We start from the raw sequence: 18,756 nt of genomic DNA, 5'->3' as shown, positions 1-18,756 counted from the left end.
GGCTCAGAGCTGAGTGTGATCATCAAGTCATAGAGATGAGGATAGAGCAAGACACTCTTCAGCAAGAGGTGTTGCACCAGACCAGTCAGGCAACATATTATGTTGCAACATATAGTGTGGCAATTTCATTAGCGCAACAGGTTATCCCATATTCTCAATATATGGCACGATCTGAGGGAGCTCGGGCACCTAAGCAGGATGCTGGTCAGCAGGCTCCACCTCCTTCACCACCTGGTGATGAGGGAGAGGCAGAGAGCTAGATTTTTATAGCTCTTAGATTTTGTTATATACCCCATTCTTTGTAGCCCATACGATTATTGCTTCGATGAGAGATTGTATATGATAGTTGATATCATTTGTACCCTGAGACTTTTATTTGTACTCCAAGATATTTATGATGATATATACGAGATCTTGATTGACTCCATCATACTTGTGTTTATTGATTATGAGATTTTTTTCTATATGCTTTATTCTATATGTATGCATATTTTTTAGTATGGATGTTTATTTTTGTTTCTTTTCATATGCAAATAAATGATGAAAATGAGTAACTAGTAATGCAAATTTTTATTTTTCTATGCAATAATATGAATGCAAATGAATGTATGAATATATATAAGATTCTTATGTATGCAGCTAACATCTAAATGCCCAAGTACTCAATCGAAGAAAAAATGAAAAAGAGACCACTTAGCTGAGAAATGATGATGCTTCAAACTCTCATTTAGAAGATAAAGAGATCATTGTTATCATGCAAAAATCACTCGAAATGCATAAAATGTAGAATGAATGCAACCTAAAACCTAGTCACTAGATTTGGAATGCTTAATTTTCATCATTGAGTGTTTACAAACATAGAAGGCAGAAGAGAGTTCCTTTCTTTTCATATGCAATATTAATTATCTTGTCTGCAATGACCCTTTTTTTGTTCATATCCTTGGACAGATTACGCATGCATCCGGATTGTACACTAAAAAAATTCCCTCAAAATAGACAAAGAAATGATGCTAACCTCCCTGTATCATACAAATAAGTGGAGTCTAGGTATGTGTGGCGAGTTCACCTTTATGTGAAGGCACTTATCAGAGACACCCAACTGATTAGATGTTTCCAAATCATCTGAATCATTCATACAAGTAGAAAACAAAGAAAATATTATGCCCCCTATCCTTTCTCCTCTTAGTCAAGATAGACTTCCTCGAGTTACCCAGGGAGATAATAATTGAGAACCAATATAAAAGACAACACACAAAGAAATTTTCATGCATATCTCAAACTGTTTAGTGATTGTTTTCAGTAATGTTGTTTTGCTTGTGTACTTAGTGATAAAACTCTTTAGTAGTTAGGAGATAGGTGGCTGACTCAGAGTGGACAACCGGGTATCACTGACAAAAAGATGACTTGGTTGATACTTCTTAGGACACATAAAATCCTCAGTTGATTACCCTAAGACTAGGACATTGATCAGTTTCAAGCCATGAGGGTTCCAAAAGAACCAGGATGTCACAAAAGTGACTAAAAGATATGTACAAGAGAAAGCGTAGATGCATGAAAGCATGAAATTCCAATGTTGTGTTGATAGATGGAGCACTTGAGTACAAGAGGCGCCTGTTTGCCAGGTTTTCACCTGCTTGGCAAAGATTTTTTTTTTTTCTTTTTTTTTCAAGACTTTTTTAGCTGTACAGGCTACTAGAGCAGAGAATACTAAGGAAAGAATTTCTTCAAGTGGATGGTGTTGATCAGTTCACGAAACTGTTCTCCTTCCAATGTTGAGAGCTAATATGCACTAGAGTCAAAGATTGTAGTAACTATGTAGGGACCCAACCAGTTGGGTTCAAACTTTCCTTTGTTGTCTCAAAACTGTTGATTTTTAGGATTTTCTCTTAGAACAAGGTCACCAACCTGAAATTATCGTTGTCGAACCTTCTTGTTATATCCTTTAGACATTCTCTTTTGAGACACTCTCAGTTGATCAAATGCCACTTGTCAGTGTTCATCCAGCAACTCAAGTTCTTACAATCCAAATATTCTAGTCCTCATCAGTGATGAGACCTTGCAAAGAAACTCTCAAAGATAATATTTCCACCTCAATAGGTAAGACTGCTTTAGATCCATACACCAAAGAAAAATGTGTAGCCCCAGTAGGTGTTCTAATACTTGTTCTACAATCCCATAATGCAGGATTGAGCTGCATATGCCAATCCCTTCTAGATTTATTTATTGTTTTGTGTAAGATAGTCAGCAGGTTTTTGTAAGATGCTTCAGCTTGTCCATTACCTTGAGGGTAATATATGGACGACTAGTGTTGTTTGATTTTGAATTTTTCACAAAGCTCATCTAGATCTTTGTTCTTGAACTGACCTCCATTGTCAGTCACAATGGATGAAGGTATCCCATACCTACAGATGATATAGTTAAGGGTGAACAAAGCTACTTGTTTACCAGTTGCCTTGATGAGTGGAACCGCTTCTACCCACTTAGTGAAGTACTCAGTGGCAGTTATGATAAACTTGTGTCCGTTAGATGATGCAGGATATATTTGGCCAATGACATCAAATGCCCATTGTTGAAAAGGCCAAAGTGTGATGAAGGGTATGAGATCCATTGCTGGAGCATGTATGAGGTTTCCATGTAGCTAACACTTCTCACAAGTTTTAGAAAACTTTATAGAATCTTTCTCCATGTCTGGCCAGTAGTAGCCAACCCTTAGTAGTTTCCGAGATAAAGTTAGACTGTTTGAATGAGATCCACAAATACCTTCATGGACTTCAGATAATGCATGTTGGGACTCTTCAGTTTCTAGACACCTAAGAAAATTACTATCCAAACCTTGCCTAAATAGATCATTAGCGATGATGACGTACTGTGAAGCATTTTGGATTAAGTTCCTTTTCTCATTACGGGTAAGATTAGCAGGGATAATTTGGTCACATAGGTAAGAGTAAATGTGGTTGTAGTGAGACGAGTCATGTCCGATAATAGAACAGACCATCTGGGGCTCAGGAGAATCATAGGCAAGGTAATGTAACTCTTCCACTAGGAATTCAAAGTGAAAATTAGATTCTTGTAACTCTGGTATAGATGCCAAGGTGGCCATAGAATCTATTGCTCTGTTTGCTGATTTGGGAATTTGCAGGAATGATACAAAAGTAAAATATTTCTTGAGATCATCAACCATTCTCTTATAAGGCATCAGTTTCTCATCTCAAGTCTGATATGTATCATTGCTTTGATTGATGATTAGTTGAGAATCTCCATAGATGTGTAATTCCACAACCTTCCATTCGATAGCCATCTTGATCTCGTTTACCAAAGCTTCATATTCTACAATGTTATTTGTGCAAGGGAAGAGAATCTTGTAAGCCTTCGGGATTGAATATTTTTGAGGAGTAATAAAGAGTATTCCAACACCAGAGCCATGTTGAGTGAAAGACCCATCAAAGAACATCTTCCATGAATGTTGAGTAAGGTGCATGATGGATTCATCCAGAAATTCTATGTGCAGAGGTTGACTGTCTTCAAGTGGAGCATCAACAAGTTGATCTACAATGACATGTTCTTTGATGGATTTGTGTTCTACATATTCAATATCAAAATCTGTAAGAACCATGATCCATTTAGCCAATCTTCCAGTAAGTGTTTCTTTGCTGAGAACATATTTGAGTGGATCAATCTTAGCCACCAGCTTGATTGAATGTGCTAACATGTAGTGTCTCTATTTTTGTGATGCAAATACTAATGCCAACCAATATTTTTCTATTATAGTATAGTTCATTTCATAAGACACCAAAGTTCTTCTTATATAATATATAGCTCTTTCTTTTTTATTCTCATCCTATTGTGCTAGAAGTGCCCCCAATGATGAATCAGTAGTTGATATGTATAGAATCAATGGTTTGCCTTGAATTGGTGGCATCAATATTGGTGGATTATATAGGTATTCTTTGATTTGTTGAAGGTGATGTTCACATTATTGATCCCAGTTGTATGTTACTCCTTTCCTCAATACTTTTGTGAAGGGTTGAGCTTTATCTGCTAGCTGAGAAATAAAGCGTTTGATTGATTGGAGACATCCTTGTAAACTTCTCATTTGACTGATATTCTTTGGAGGTGGCATTTCCATTATAGCTTGGACCTCCTCAAGATCAACCTCAATCCCTTTCTTTGAAATTATGTAACCAAGTAATTTCCTCGATGTCACTCCGAATGCATACTTTTAAGGATTTAGCCAGAGCTTGAATTTTTCCATTTTGTCTAGTATGAGGTCTAGCTCTTGAATATGTGTGGGTCTCTTCATGGTCTTTACTAAGGTGTCATCAACATAATCTTCCATATTTCTGTGCATCATATCATGAAAGATAGTAGTTAGTTCTTTAGCCCAAATGGCATGACATTCTAGCAAAAGGTTCCCCATGCACAGGTGAAAGTTGTCTTTTCTTGATCCCTAGGAGCTATTTTGATCTGATTATAACCAGAGAATCCATCCATTAGTGAGTACATCTCATACCCAATAGTCATATCCACTATCATATCAATGTTTGGCAATGAAAAGTCATCCTTCGCACAAGCATTGTTGAGATCTCTGAAGTCTGTGCAAACCCTAATAGATTTGTCTGCCTTTCATACAGGTACTATGTTTGATATCCATTCTGCATAGTCTATAGCCTTGATAAATGTAGCTTTTAGCAATTTTTCTAGCTCAACCTTGACTAGCAGTGCCACATGAGGATGCATCTTACGAAGTTTTTGCTTGACTAGTTTAACTCCTAGTGTAATAGAAAGATGGTGCATGATGAGATCAGGATCTAGGCCTAGCATATTAGAGTATGTCCATGCAAAGTTGATCTTCTTTCCTGAAAAGAGTTTAGTGAAATCTTTTAATTCTTTTGCTGATAGTGATTAGGCTAAGTGAATTATATGTGGCATCTCTTGACTCCCAATATTTACTAGCTGAGTTGGCTCGATCAATATACAAGACCTTTCCTGGAAGTGACTTGGTAGTATATCAAGTATCTCACCTTTAGGTGCCTCAGAGAGGTTTTCACCCTTAGGTACATCCTTTATTTTCTCTATTTTTGATTCTAACACCGCCACAATGTGGTTTTTGCCATCAGATCTTATATTTTTTCTTTTTTGATTTTTGCGACTAAGATACTTGATGTCTGTTTCAGTCATGTTCTCACTTTGTTCGCTGGTGGAAGAGTCCATGGGTTCAACTGCATTAAGGTAGTAGGATAATGTGTAGTCATTGGCAAAGATAGGTACATTCATAGGTTGGTTTTGTAGACTACAGTCAATTAGTTCAGGATGTACCAAAGATAGAGTTTGGGCAGGTTCGAGGGAGTTCACGGTATTATCATCATAACTGCGGACTGAAAAGTCAAGTTCTAGAAGACTACCTTGCGTAAATGTCTCGGGACTAGGAGGAGTTACAACATGATCATTGAAGTGCATGTTAATATTTATTTGACCTAATTCAATAGAACTACTCGTAGCACCATTCTCTATGCCAAATTGTGTTGGCATTTTTGATGATGAAGTTGTGATTGTCATTGATGGACACACACTTGCTTTGAGATCACTTTTTGTATGTATGAGTTATGCTCAATCGGTATTTGTTCCAACCAGTATTATGTATTATATTCTTTAGACTATCAGTGTTTTGCAGAAAGTGTTTACTGATCTCAAGCAGTATGAAGACCCAAGCGGTATGAACACTCAAGCAGTTTGAGGATCCCAAAATGGTATGAAGGAACAAAATGGTTGTTATCATTTTTCCCAATCTTCATTTTGACAAACCGATAATCGGTAAATGTATGAACAAGTATTGCTTTGTGATGAGTTAACAACCGGTATTTTTTTGATGAGTTATCATCCATCAACACTTTGACGGTGATTCTGTGTCATGTTACCAAATGTGTCCAGATGCACTGAACCTAGGAACTTGCAATGTAATCCTATTGGACCAACATGAAATTAGATTCCTTTATAAGGACATCATGTCTAGGGTTTTAGTGGTTGTTAGGGTTTTAGGTGGTTGATGAGGTTTTTGTGTGTGCGATCACAGAAGGAGATTAGGTCTGTGTGAAGAAATAGAGTGTGGAGATTTTGAAGACTGAAGTAATGATGAAATGCATTAACAATGAGCTATCAAGGATCTAGCCAAGCATACTATGCTAGTATTTAGATCACTCACTTGTTGATTACTCGCATCTTTGACAAGTCTGAAACCCTTAACTGGGTAGGCCTAGCAAAGCCTTTATAAATCCTCTAACAAGGTGGTTCACAACTGTGGATCTAAAATCCTCTGACAAGGTAGTCTTTAATTGAACTTATCTCCTAATAGAGATTGAGATTCCTAACAGGATCAGTTCTGGTGAAGAACATTGTATGACCTTAACCGGTCTACCTTAACCGGTCTAGTTAGTATTCTGCAGATAGTTACTTGTGAGTTTCATCTCACCGTAGTTTTTCCCATTTGGGTTTCCACATCAAAATCTCTTGTGTTATGGTGATTGTGCTCCTATGGGTGAATGCTTTATTTACTATTTGGTTTGCATTTGTCTTAACCGATTTGTTAGTAAAACTGTTATACCGGTTTACTACTAAGTTGTTTAAGTGTTTGAGTTCAGTATTTTTGGTATACTAATTCACCCCCCCTCTTAGTATTCATCAGATTGGACTATATATCATGGTTCGACAGTAACATGATCAGTAGACAGATTCTCATTATTCATGATAGAGGAGTCAGAGTTTGATGTTGAATAGGTATTGTCATAAATGTGTGTGTGAAAAGTGAAATAAGTCTCTGCAAGCTATAAGACACAACACTTCAATTAAGTCATTACATGTATGGTTAGACATATATAAGAATGAATAATAAAACCATAACAAATTGACCCATTTCCTTCTAAAAGATGTGAGTATAGACTTTCTCTTAGATTTGTATAAGCAATATCAGTGATTAGACTACAACAAGATGAAGGATTTAATCTATATGAGCATGATATTAAGATAAATGGATGCAATATTATGCTAGATTGATGAATAGTAAGCTATATGAATTCAAGCAATCATAATTGAACTAAATATGCAAAAAGCTAAACTAAGATGCAATAATCTCAAAAAGAAAGCACAATATCTTCAATGACTCTAGAGCAAAAACTGCATAATAACAATAAATATCTAGGGTGTTTTGCTCTAGAGTCATTGAAGATATTATGCTTGCTTTTTGAGATTATTGCATCTTAGTTTAGTCTTTTGCATATTTAGTTCACTTATGATTGCTTGAATTCATATAGCTTAATATTTATCCATCTATCATAATCTTGCATCCATTTAGCTTAATATCATTCTCATATAGATTAAATCCTTCATCTTGGTGTAGTCTAGTCACTGGTATTGCTTATACAAATTTGAGTGCAAGTCTATACTCACATCTTTTAGAAAGAAATTGGTCGATTTGTTATGGTTTTATTATTCATGATCATATCTGTCTAACCATACATGTAATGACTTAATTGAAGTGTTGTGGGCACTAGAAATGTGTGTGTGAAAATTGGAATAAGTCTCTACAAGCTATAAGACACAACACTTCAATTAAGTCATTACATGTATGGTTAGACAAATATAAGCATGACTAATAAAACCATAATAAATCGACCCATTTCCTTCTAAAAGATGAGAGTATAGACTTTCTCTCATATTTGTATAAGAAATGATGGTATGATGAAAGAATAAGTATCCAATAGATTATTGAGAGGGGGGGTGATGGGGTTTACCTAGCTTGCTCATACTTCACCTAGTTGGTGTTGCTCAACTCCACCAACCACTCTAGGTCTAGCTTTGCTCCAAGACCTCTAATTCCTTCTCAATATCCTCTAGGAATTTCTCTTTTCCAGTCTCTAGGTGTTTGCAACAAGTGTTTGACCAGGAACCCTACCATTTCCAAGTGTTTCACATATGCTCAATCTTGCTAATTTGACAACAACTTGTCAATTTCACCTCCATACTGTTGTGAGTAATTGCAGAGGTGTGGAGGTAGAATTTATCATGAAGTGAAGTCAATTTGGCCGATTTGTGAGTTTGCTTTCACTATCTTCCTTACCGATTTCACCAATTTGCCTAGAAATAGGGCTACAAGGAATGAGCCCCAATTAGGCCTCCAAAATCAGGTTTTCAAGGGTTTTGAGGGAATTGGTCCAAAAGACCCTACAACAAGTTTCATTTTTCTTCAAACACTCACCCAAACCTAAGAGATTTTGTTTGTTTTAGTCTTCCAACTCGCCATACAATTCCCTAACCCAAAAATGAAGGTTTGGTGGGGTTTCTAGGCCTTTAACCGGCAATGACTGATCAATTTACTGAAATGGGAACCTAAAGGTCTTATCAAGGCTCCTCCTTGTAGTGGAAACTCTTTCTAGACCTCATGAATCTCTCCAAATGATCTAGCTAAGGTTTTGTGTTCACCTCTGCACTATGCACTCAATTTTCACCCTGTCTTCTCTAGGCGGGTTGCTCCTAGACACACCTAGAACAAGGTGGTAACCATGTTAATCTCCACTTCCAGAACTCCTCCCTACATATTTTCACTTTAAAATTGGTTTCCTTCCATGTCCCAACAAGCTGCGATGGTAGCATGAAGGGATTTTATGGGGCAACCATTTTACATGAAAATGTTATTTACAAGCCAAAACTGGCTGATTGGAAACAAAACAAAGAAAGTACTAACACACACTAACTAAAAAAAATGAAATGAATCAGATGACACTAGAAGGAACCAAATAAATACAATCCAAAATTGGATCAATGGATTCAATCCATTTGTATTCACATTTTAAGCAAAATAAGCCAAAAAGAGTGATAACAGTTCGAAAATGAGTAGTTTCAGATTGCCTATCATACAAAATCAAACTTCAAACCTTGGTAAACTTGGTAACCATGCAAGAGGAGGTTTAAATAGTATTCCCCTTGTGTGGAGGCATTCTAGGGCATTGTGCTATCTCTAACTCCATCGCTAAGATCCTTTAGAACAAAAGTTGTCATGACAACTTTTACAACTTTCCACATTTTGCTTTGCCAACCTAAACAACCTATTACAAGTCATTACTCAAGACTTTTAAAGAATTCCTAAGACCATTCTAAACCTCTCTAATTCTCACACCAAGTTATGCCACTTTTGGCCATCAAGAAGGCCATTTCAACTACTCAAACTACTACCTATTCACAAAGTGCAAACCTAGGAATAAAACCAGCTCAACTAGGCCTACACTTGACTCAAATCAAACATCACACACACACACCTTGGACCCTCCTAGAGTCCTTATTAGGAACCTGACTTGGCTAAGATCAGTACAAGCTAAAATTGTGGAAGGACTATGAGCCTAATTCCTAGGTGCTCCTGCACCATTCTCCCAAACAAAAGAAAACTAAGTCACCTTTTTGGGGATCAGTTTCTGATCAATGCCTAACTTATTAAACTTTGTTTCAAGCATCCATGTAGCCTCATCATCATCCATACCCAGTCACTTGATTAGGTTCTCCCAATAGATTTTATGCCTTGTCTTCTTAGCGATCCTTGAACTCAATACCCTTTCAGCCTTTGGATTTGGTCTTGCTAGTATTTGAAGGTTATTTACATGTTCTGATACCCCTGAGTGACTGCAATATGAACCTTGAATTGGCCCTTTGTAAGCAACTAAGTCTACTATATTCAAAACCGGTGACAATCCTATGTCACTAGGTAGGTCCACCTTGTATGCATTTTCTCCATACTTGGCTAGAATGGCACATGGACCCAACCTTCTCATTTGCAACCTATTAGGTACTCCTTGCTATAGCCTTTCTTTGTTTAGATGCACCATGACAAGTTCTCCTACTTGTAATTGTAGGTTCTTCTTTCTCTCATCAACTTTTTTCTTAATCTCACTTGTGTTCTCCATCAATGCTTGCTTGACTAATTCATGTACCTCTTTCATTGACTGATAAAAATCTTTAGCATATCCACTTCATGTTGCTACATTACCTAAGTCCCTTAGCTCCAATATACCCCTTGGGCAAAGACCATAGACCACCTTAAAAGGACTCTTTCTGGTGGTTCTATTTGTTGTGTCATTGTAAGAATATTCATCTTGTGATAGCACTTGATCCCATGTCTGACCATACTCCTTGGTAAGGCACTTCAATAAGTTTCCCAAGCTCCTATTAACTACTTTGGTCTGCCCATCTGTTTGTAGAAGGTAGGGTGATCCAAAAGATAGGTTGGTGCCAAGATTTTGCCAAAGTGTCTTCCAAAAATGACTCATGAACTTTGAGTCCCTATCTGAAATAATGCTATTGGGTAAACCATGTATCCTTATCACTTCCTTGAAGAACAATTGAGCTATATGACACGCATCATGAGTAGTCTTGCAAGGTAAAAAGTGGGCCATCTTACTAAATCTATCCACTTTGACATAAATGTTGTCAAATCCCTACTTTGTCCTTGGTAATCCTACTACAAAGTCCATACAAATGCACTCCCAAGGTCTATTTGGTATGGGAAGAGGTTGGTATAAACTGGCATTTGAAGAAGTGCCCTTCGCCTTTTGACAAACAATACAAGTCTCCACATACTTTTTCACATCTTGATTCATCCTAGGCCAATAGTAATACCTCTGAACTAACTCTTTAGTCTTGTTGACTCCAAAATGACCACTAAGGCTGCCATTATACTTCTCTTGTATGAGATTTTCTCTCATTGACCCTCTAGGCACACAAAGTTGTCCTCCTCTAAACAATAACCCATCTTGCAAGGTAAAATCAGAATGCTCACTATGAAAATGATTTTGATACCGTTTTCACACCTTATAAGCATTTGAGAATTCTTCATCATCCAGGTATAGGTCTCTAAAACTATCAACACCTATGCTTCTTAACTAAATTTCTCAGATTGTCAAAAGTCTTCTGCTCAATGCATTAGCAACCCAGTTCAATTGACCTTTTTTGTGCTTGATTGTGAATGTGTAGGCTTGCATATACTCTACCCACTTCATGTGTTTGTGATTGAGTTTGTCTTGTGAGTTTAGAAAGCTTAAAGCTTGGTTGTTTGTGTAGACTACAAATTGTTTAGGAAGGAGATAGTGTCTCCACTTCCTTAAAGCCTGCACTAAAGCATATAATTCCAAGTCATATGAGGAGTATTTCCTCTTTGCATCACTTAGCTTCTCACTATGGAAAGCTATTGGTCTTTCTTAGGACAACACCTACTACAACATTGCTTGCATCACATTTCACTGTGAAGAGGTTCTCAAAACTAGGCAACACTAACACCGGTTGAGTAGCTATCTTCTCTTTCAATGTTTCAAAACCTCTATTTGCTTGTTCATTCGACTGAAACTTTGCCTTCATTCCACCTCTAATATTATCCAACATTGGTACACATATAGCACTGAATTTCCTAATGAACTTCCTATAGTACTAAGCTAGTCCATGCAAGCTTCTCACCTTTGTTGTTGACTTAGGAGTAGGCCAATTTACTGTGGCTTCAAACTTGCTAGGATCCATCTTCAAATTTCCTTGAGACAACACAAACCCAAGGTAAACCAAATCTTGCTTAACAAATTCACACTTGTCCAAGTTCATGGTTATCTTCTCTTCATACAATCTTTGTAGTACATTTTGCAAATGATTAATATCATCTACCCTATCCTTACTGAAAATAAGAATACCATCTCAATATACCACCACAAATTTACCTATGAAGTCCTTCATCACCTCATTCATGAGTCTCATGAAGGTGCTTGGAGAATTAGATAAGCCAAATGGCATTACAAGCCATTCATAAAGATCCTATGTTGTCTTGAAGGCTATTTTCCATTCATCACCCTCCTTAATCCTAATTTGGTGGTATCCACTTTTAAGGTCAATCTTGGTAGAGTATTTGGCTCCTTCTAAACAATCCATTAGGTCTTCTATTCTAGCAATTGGAAACCAATATCTAATAGTGATCCTATTTATAGCTCTAGAGTCACTGCACAATCTCCAAGTACCACCTTTCTTTGGGGCTAAAACAGTAGGTACAACACAAGGGCTAATGCTTTTCCTAATTAGGCCTTGGTCTAAAAGCTCTTGGATTTGTTTGGCAATCTCATCATTTTGTTGGGTAGTCATTTTGTAAGTTTCCTTGTTATGTAAGGATGCTCCAGGAACAAAGTCTATTTGATGGCTTATGACTCTTTTAGGAGGTAAGGTGGCTAGCTGTCCATCACTCACTATTCCTTTGAACTTCTTCAGTAGGTCTTGAACCTCTATTGGCAAATCTAGCTTCTCTTTCTTGTCTTCCTCTTTAGGCTTCATCACTAATGCAAACCCTATACCTTCACCTTCCTCAAGTGTCTTCAAGAACTATTTTTCACTCACTAAGAGGACATTAGGACCTGCTGCCCTCTTTTCACCTTCCTCAAGGATAGATTGGATCTTGAATGTGACTCCATCTTTCTTGAATGAGTATGCATTCTTGTCTCCATCATGAATAGCTTATCTATCAAATTTATATGGTCTTCCCAATAGAAGATGGCATGCATCCATGGGTAGGACATCACATAACACTTTGTCCTTATACCTCCCAATGGTGAAATCCACCCATGCTTTCTCATTGACTAGGACATGTTGGCCTTTGTTCAACCAAGTGACTCTATATGGGTTGTTGTGAGGTATCCTTTGTAACTTAAGCTTACTCACCACCTCTTCTGACACAATGTTGTCTTTTGACCCTGAATCAATGATCACTTAGCAAACTTTGTCCATAATCTTTTATTTGATCCTAAATAATGACCTCCTTTGGCTAGGCTCTTCTCTGATGGGTTCTTTTATCAAAGTTCTTCTTATCATCAAGTTTTCACCTACCTCTGATTCTAAGGCAACCTCTGAAGTCTTTCTACTTGAAGTCTCTTCTTGAAGGTAGTTCACTCTCCTTTCACTACTCTATGATGATGATCCCTTCTCTAGACACCTATATGCTAGATGACCAAGCTGGTTGCAATGGTAGCACTTCATTGAGGCAAAATATGAGGAACCTCTACCTTGTCCACTAGACCTTCCCCTAAAACCACTATTTGACCCTCTTCCTCTATTGAATCCTCCTTTACCAGTGCCACTTTCTTGTTGCTCAGTGAGTTTAGACTCACCTTATGTTCTTTGCTCTGAGTTTCTTCCTCCAAAGCCTCCCCTATGGCCTCTATTTTCTTTTCCTCTACCCCTACCCCTATTACTACTTGAATCATGTTTTCTTTTCAGTTTTCCTTCCACTTTAAGGGCAAGTTGATAGCTTTGATGAACTGTCTTTGGGCTCATTAGACTGATTTCCTCTTGGATGTTCTACCATAGTCCATTTAGGTACCTAGCAACTTTGAGACTTTCTTCTTCCACCGCATGAGATCTAAGGTTAAGTTTGTGAAACTCCTCTGTATAGCCACTTACATCAAGGTCTTTTTGTCTTAGGTTTTGTCTCTTCCTATGAATTTGCACTTCATAGTCATCAGGGAGATAGACTTCTTGTTGGTATTTTTGATGATTGATGTTGTGATTGTCATTGATGGACACACACTTGATTTGAGATCACTTTTTGTATGTATGAGTTAAAGCTCAACCAGTATTTGTTCCAATCGGTATGGTGTATTATAGTCTTTAGACTATCGATGTTTTGCAGAAAGTGTTTACCGATCTAAAGCGGTATGAAGACCCCAAGCAGTTCGAGGATCTCAAGTGGTGTGAAGGAAAGAAGCGACACAACTCATATTTCCTAGTCTTCATTTTGTCAAACTGGCAACCGGTATTTTGCTTAAACTGATATTCTGTATGAACTGGTAATACTCTGTGATGAGTTACCAACCGACATTTTGTGATGAGTTACCATCTACCGATTGTTTGGTAGTGCCGACACTTTGGCAGCGCTTTTTGTGTCATGTTACCAAATATGTCTAGATGCATTGAACCTAGGAAATTGTATTGTAATCCTATTGGACTGACATGAAATCAGATTCCTTGATAAGGACATCATGTCTAGGGTTTTAGGTTGTTGCTAGGGTTTAAGGTGGTTGAAGAGTTTTCGTAAGTGCAAACATAGAAGAGAAGTTCAGGTCTGTGAGAGAAAGTAGAGTGTGAATGTGTTGAACGTTGAAGTAATGCTAGAATGCATTAGGAATGAGCTATCAAGGATCTAACCAAGCAATCTGTGCTATTTGCTAGATCACTCGCTTGTTGATTACTCACATCTTCGACAAGTCTAAAGCCCTTAATCGAGTAGGCCCAAAAGCCTTTTGTAAATCCTCTAACAAGGTGGTTCATATTTGTGTTTAAGTACAGTAATTTTTGGCATAATAATTCACCCCCCCCCTCTTAGTATTCATCAATTTCTATTAGAGCCAACCTTTCTATAAGTCTAACCACTTGGAAAGAGATATGGGGGAATACACTGTGAGGGAACTTTCTCATCGGCTCACTCAGTCTGAGAAAGCCTATGATGATCTTATGGTCAAATATAAGGCCTCTCAGGCAAAAAGGAGAGAACATGCTAAAAAATAGATGGAGCTATCTGAAAATAGTTCTTCTAATGAAGTGGACATGAAAGCCCTAATTCAAGAAGTAGAAAAGCTGAATGAATCCAATTCCAACCTAAGAAAAGAGTTGGAAGGGCTGACTATTCGAATGTGCCAAGAGCTTGAGAACCGGAGGAAATATGAAGATCTAGTAAAAGACAAAGATCATGAAATCTCCAAGCTGAAGCAAGAGATCAGTGCCCTAATTGCTCAACTCCATGCGAGCAAAGTGGAAAAGGAAGACATGCAAGGAGAACTGAACATAACCATCTTTGAGACTGCAAACTTGATGGAAACAAATGCTGCTATTTCCAAAGAACTCTCTGAGTCAAAGGAAATACTTGCTAAGTTCAACAAGAGTACTGTTAAGCTAGAGAAAAAGCTTGAATCGGCCAAACTTGTCAAGAATACTGATGGACTTGGTTAATTTGATCATGAGGAAGGTGAGACATCTGGTGCAAATGCTGAAGCATTGAAGAAGCAACCGGCATTCAAAGGTAAAGGTAAGCAAAAGTTCAAACTTGTTTTCTTTAACTGTCTTAAAGAAGGACATATTGCTAATGTGTGTAGGAGCAAAGCCTACAATAGTTTTCCTTACTTTATAAACAATGTACCTAGATCCAATAAGTTCAATTTTAATTGTTATGCATGCAACAAGTCTGGGCATAGAACATCTGAATGCAGGTCTATTATGAACAACACTAGAAGATATCCTCAAAGGACTCAAGGAGTTGGTCCGAAACCTTTTGTGAACTGGAATCACAACCGGTTTAATACCTTTAATCATCAATCAGGAAGTAGTGGCTGTCAAGCGGCAACTGGATGGAGAGAAAACTATTTGATATGTCATTGTCATGGTCACACTGCTGCAACATGCAGGAGGAAGAATGGTAACATGAATAATGGACCTTGGAGAGCACCTGGAATGGTTTGCTATCATTGCAACAAACTGGGTCACATTGCTAGATTCTGCAGAACAAGAATGAACATATTGGATGACATACCAGTCACTCCAGAAGGAAAGATTGATATTGAAACTGTTCAAGTGGATATGAACAAAACCTGGAAAAAGAAACCAGCGGTGTTGCAAGAAGAACCGGTTTCTGCACCTAGTGTGGAAATCACGGAACTGACAAACTAAGCATCAGAAAAGCTTAGGGGGAGCAAATGGAGAAATACTTTGAACCCCCAGTTTACACCCATAAAAAACCTTAACTGGTATGAGATACCTATCAGTCAGCAGATGATTGGAAATGGTATAAGGCAAATTAGGGTTTACGCCCTAATATTGGAGAATTTATTATGGTAGGTGGAGAACCTGTTTAAAAGGAATTTTGAAATCATTTCTCACTTATCATTTTTCGAGCAAAGAAGTTTTTCAAGTGCAAAGTGAAGGAAAGCGATTTACACTGCGAATCAAAGAATTCATCAAATTCTCGAAGAAGAATCTGAAGCAAACATCTGTTGGAGGAGTGTAGAACGCAAAGAGGTATCTCTACAACCAAAGGAGTGTGAAGCGAAGTTCAAATTGCGAAGCCCTAAATTTCAATCTACGAAGGTATTTCTCATAATTCTTAGTTTATCATGGCTTCTGCATCTCATGATAGCTCTAGTGCAACTGTTGATTCTATGGACTTCATACAACGAAAGTCAAAATACAATGCCCTGTCTCAAGTACCTATTGGTGTAATAGTAGAAGAAGGAAATTTCAACTACATAGACTGCAAAATTGAAGACCTGGGGTCTCTTGTAATCCATTCCCAGCTGAGCTTATTCTACGGAAAGGATAAGAAGATTAAATCAGAATTCAACATTTTGGAAAAGAAGAAACTTCAAAATGCAATTTACTTTCTTGAAGAATTTTTGGATGATCACATTTGCATTATTCTAAGCAAGGTACACGGTGATAAGATGTACCTAGAGTGGACACATGATATCACACCTGAAGCGATTCATGTCGTCACTAGTTTCTGTAACATAGGGGAAGTACCAGCCCTAAGGAAGGTTAGCAAGACTGTAATGTCCAAGCTCACCGGTTTAGTGAGCGACTCACGTGGTATGACTGTCGACTCAATCAAGGATGATCTGGTCAAGTATACCTGCATGGTGATAGGTTACTAGATGTTCTCTACTAGCAGAATTAATTTTGTCTTTGCTGCAACGGTAAATGCCGCTTACAGGATGATCAAGGAAGATGCATCATTTGATCTGTGCACTTGTATGCAAAGACAACTTATGTTGAATCTTAAGTCGATCAAACAGGACAATGCATTGAGATTCAAGTTTAGACAACTGCTGGTTGGGTTGTTCTTTTACTTCGAAGGCTACTTTCCAGGAGTAGGTGACATTCAGTGGTCTAGCAACCAACCGGTGACAAAACAAATCAAGGAAAGCCTACAAGCGGTTGGAATCAGCTATCTGGAAGTGTTGAATAAATACTTTGATGAGTTCAGACACAAGATGAGCCAAAGGATAAGAATATCCAGTGATTTAGTCAAAAAGTATGAGGAAGACATCTCCTTCACCATCAAAGTGGATGAATGCATAATGGAGGCTGTTGAGCCCAGATAGGAAGAAGTAGAGCCTATGGGCTATGAAGTAATGAATGATATGTTGGATGGGTATGCTTCTACCCTAATTGCCTCACCCCTTGATCCTAAGGCAAAGAGAACTAACACCTATTTGGAAAGGGTTACACCGGTTGCAGAACCCTCAGAAAAGAAAGGAAAGGCAGTGCCTTCAGCATCAACACTGGTTACTGTAGCCAGTCCCAAAGTGACCAAGCGGTCACCAGCTAAGAAGAAACTGGAAGCTGCACCTTCCAAAGTCTTTGAGAGGAAGCGGAAGACAAAAAGCAATAAACCGGACTCAGAAGAAATTGTGTCTCAAGAACCGCCTAAGAAGATCAGGAAAACAAAGAAAAAGACAAAGAATGAACTGACATCATCTACACCAGTAAATATTGATATTTCTTCTTACAAACCTTTGACACATTGTCAAAGAACTATAAAGAATATTAGGTGAAAAGTGCTGAATGATTTAATTGATTGTTTTGATGACTTCAATGATGATGAAAAGGAAAAAGTTGAACAGGAAATCTTTAAGTATTTGTGTGTTAATGACTGATCGCCTTCAGAAATTAGATCTGAGACACCGGATTCTTTGTATAATTCTCTAGACAATAAATGGCGCATTGCCATAGAAAAGGAATAGGAAATGAGGGAGGAAATATTTGCTCAACATTTTCCTGATGTATCAAATTTAGAACTTTTCAAAGTTATGAATAAATACAAAGGCCTCTTCTTCATGAGACGAAGAAGACTCTTATTACTGGAAGGAAAGGTTCATGAAGTGATCAAAGATACACATACTCATGCTCAAGAAACTCTTAAGATGCATCAAGTGGCTGAAGCCAATAGAAAAGCTGAGTGAGAACCGGAAACTAGCAAACCGGATGAGGTGTATAACAGTGAAGAAGAATCTGTCACAGAACAAATGGACCCCATTGATGTTGATGCCTTAGATGGTGAAAATGTTACTCGGGATACACCATAAGAAGGAATAGGGCAGGAAAAGAAGGCAGAAGAAGAAAAGAAGCAACAGGCAGCAGAAAAGAAGAAACAGGCAGATGAAGAGGAAAAGAGGAAAGAGGAAGAGGATAAGAGAAAAGAGGAGAAAAAGAAGAAAGAGGAAGAGGATAAGAGAAAAGAGGAGAAAAATAAGAAAGAGGAAGAGGATAAAAGAAAAGAAGAGGAGAAGAAGAGAAAAGAAGAGGAAAATAAGAAACAAGAGGAAGAGAGGAAGAAGAAGGAAGAGGAAAAGAAAGAAGAGGACAAGCGGAAAGAGGAAGAGGAAAAGAGGAATATGGAAGAGGAGAAGAAGACGGATGAAGAAGAGAAGAATTGAAAAGATGAAGAGAAGAGACACAAAGAAGAGAAAAAAAAGAAAGAAGAAGAGGAGCAGAGGAAGGCTCAAGAAGACTAGCAAAATGCAACTGACAGTCAGGCTAAAGTAGCTGACATTACCAGTCCTATCGACATCCAGTCTGCAAATGAATCGGAGCTGCTGTAGAGCATTAAGCTTGCTCAAGAGCAATTGGATGCTCTAAGGAGGAAAAAGGAGGAAGATGTTATCCAAACTGCGATGGAAACACTTACCAGTTTGATACTCAGTACGA

The sequence above is a fragment of the Cryptomeria japonica genome, chromosome 5 (assembly GCF_030272615.1).
Source record: "Cryptomeria japonica chromosome 5, Sugi_1.0, whole genome shotgun sequence".
Taxonomy (NCBI): Eukaryota; Viridiplantae; Streptophyta; class Pinopsida; order Cupressales; family Cupressaceae; genus Cryptomeria; species Cryptomeria japonica.
The sequence above is the reverse complement of the archived record's forward strand: the minus strand, read 5'-3'. Positions refer to the sequence as shown.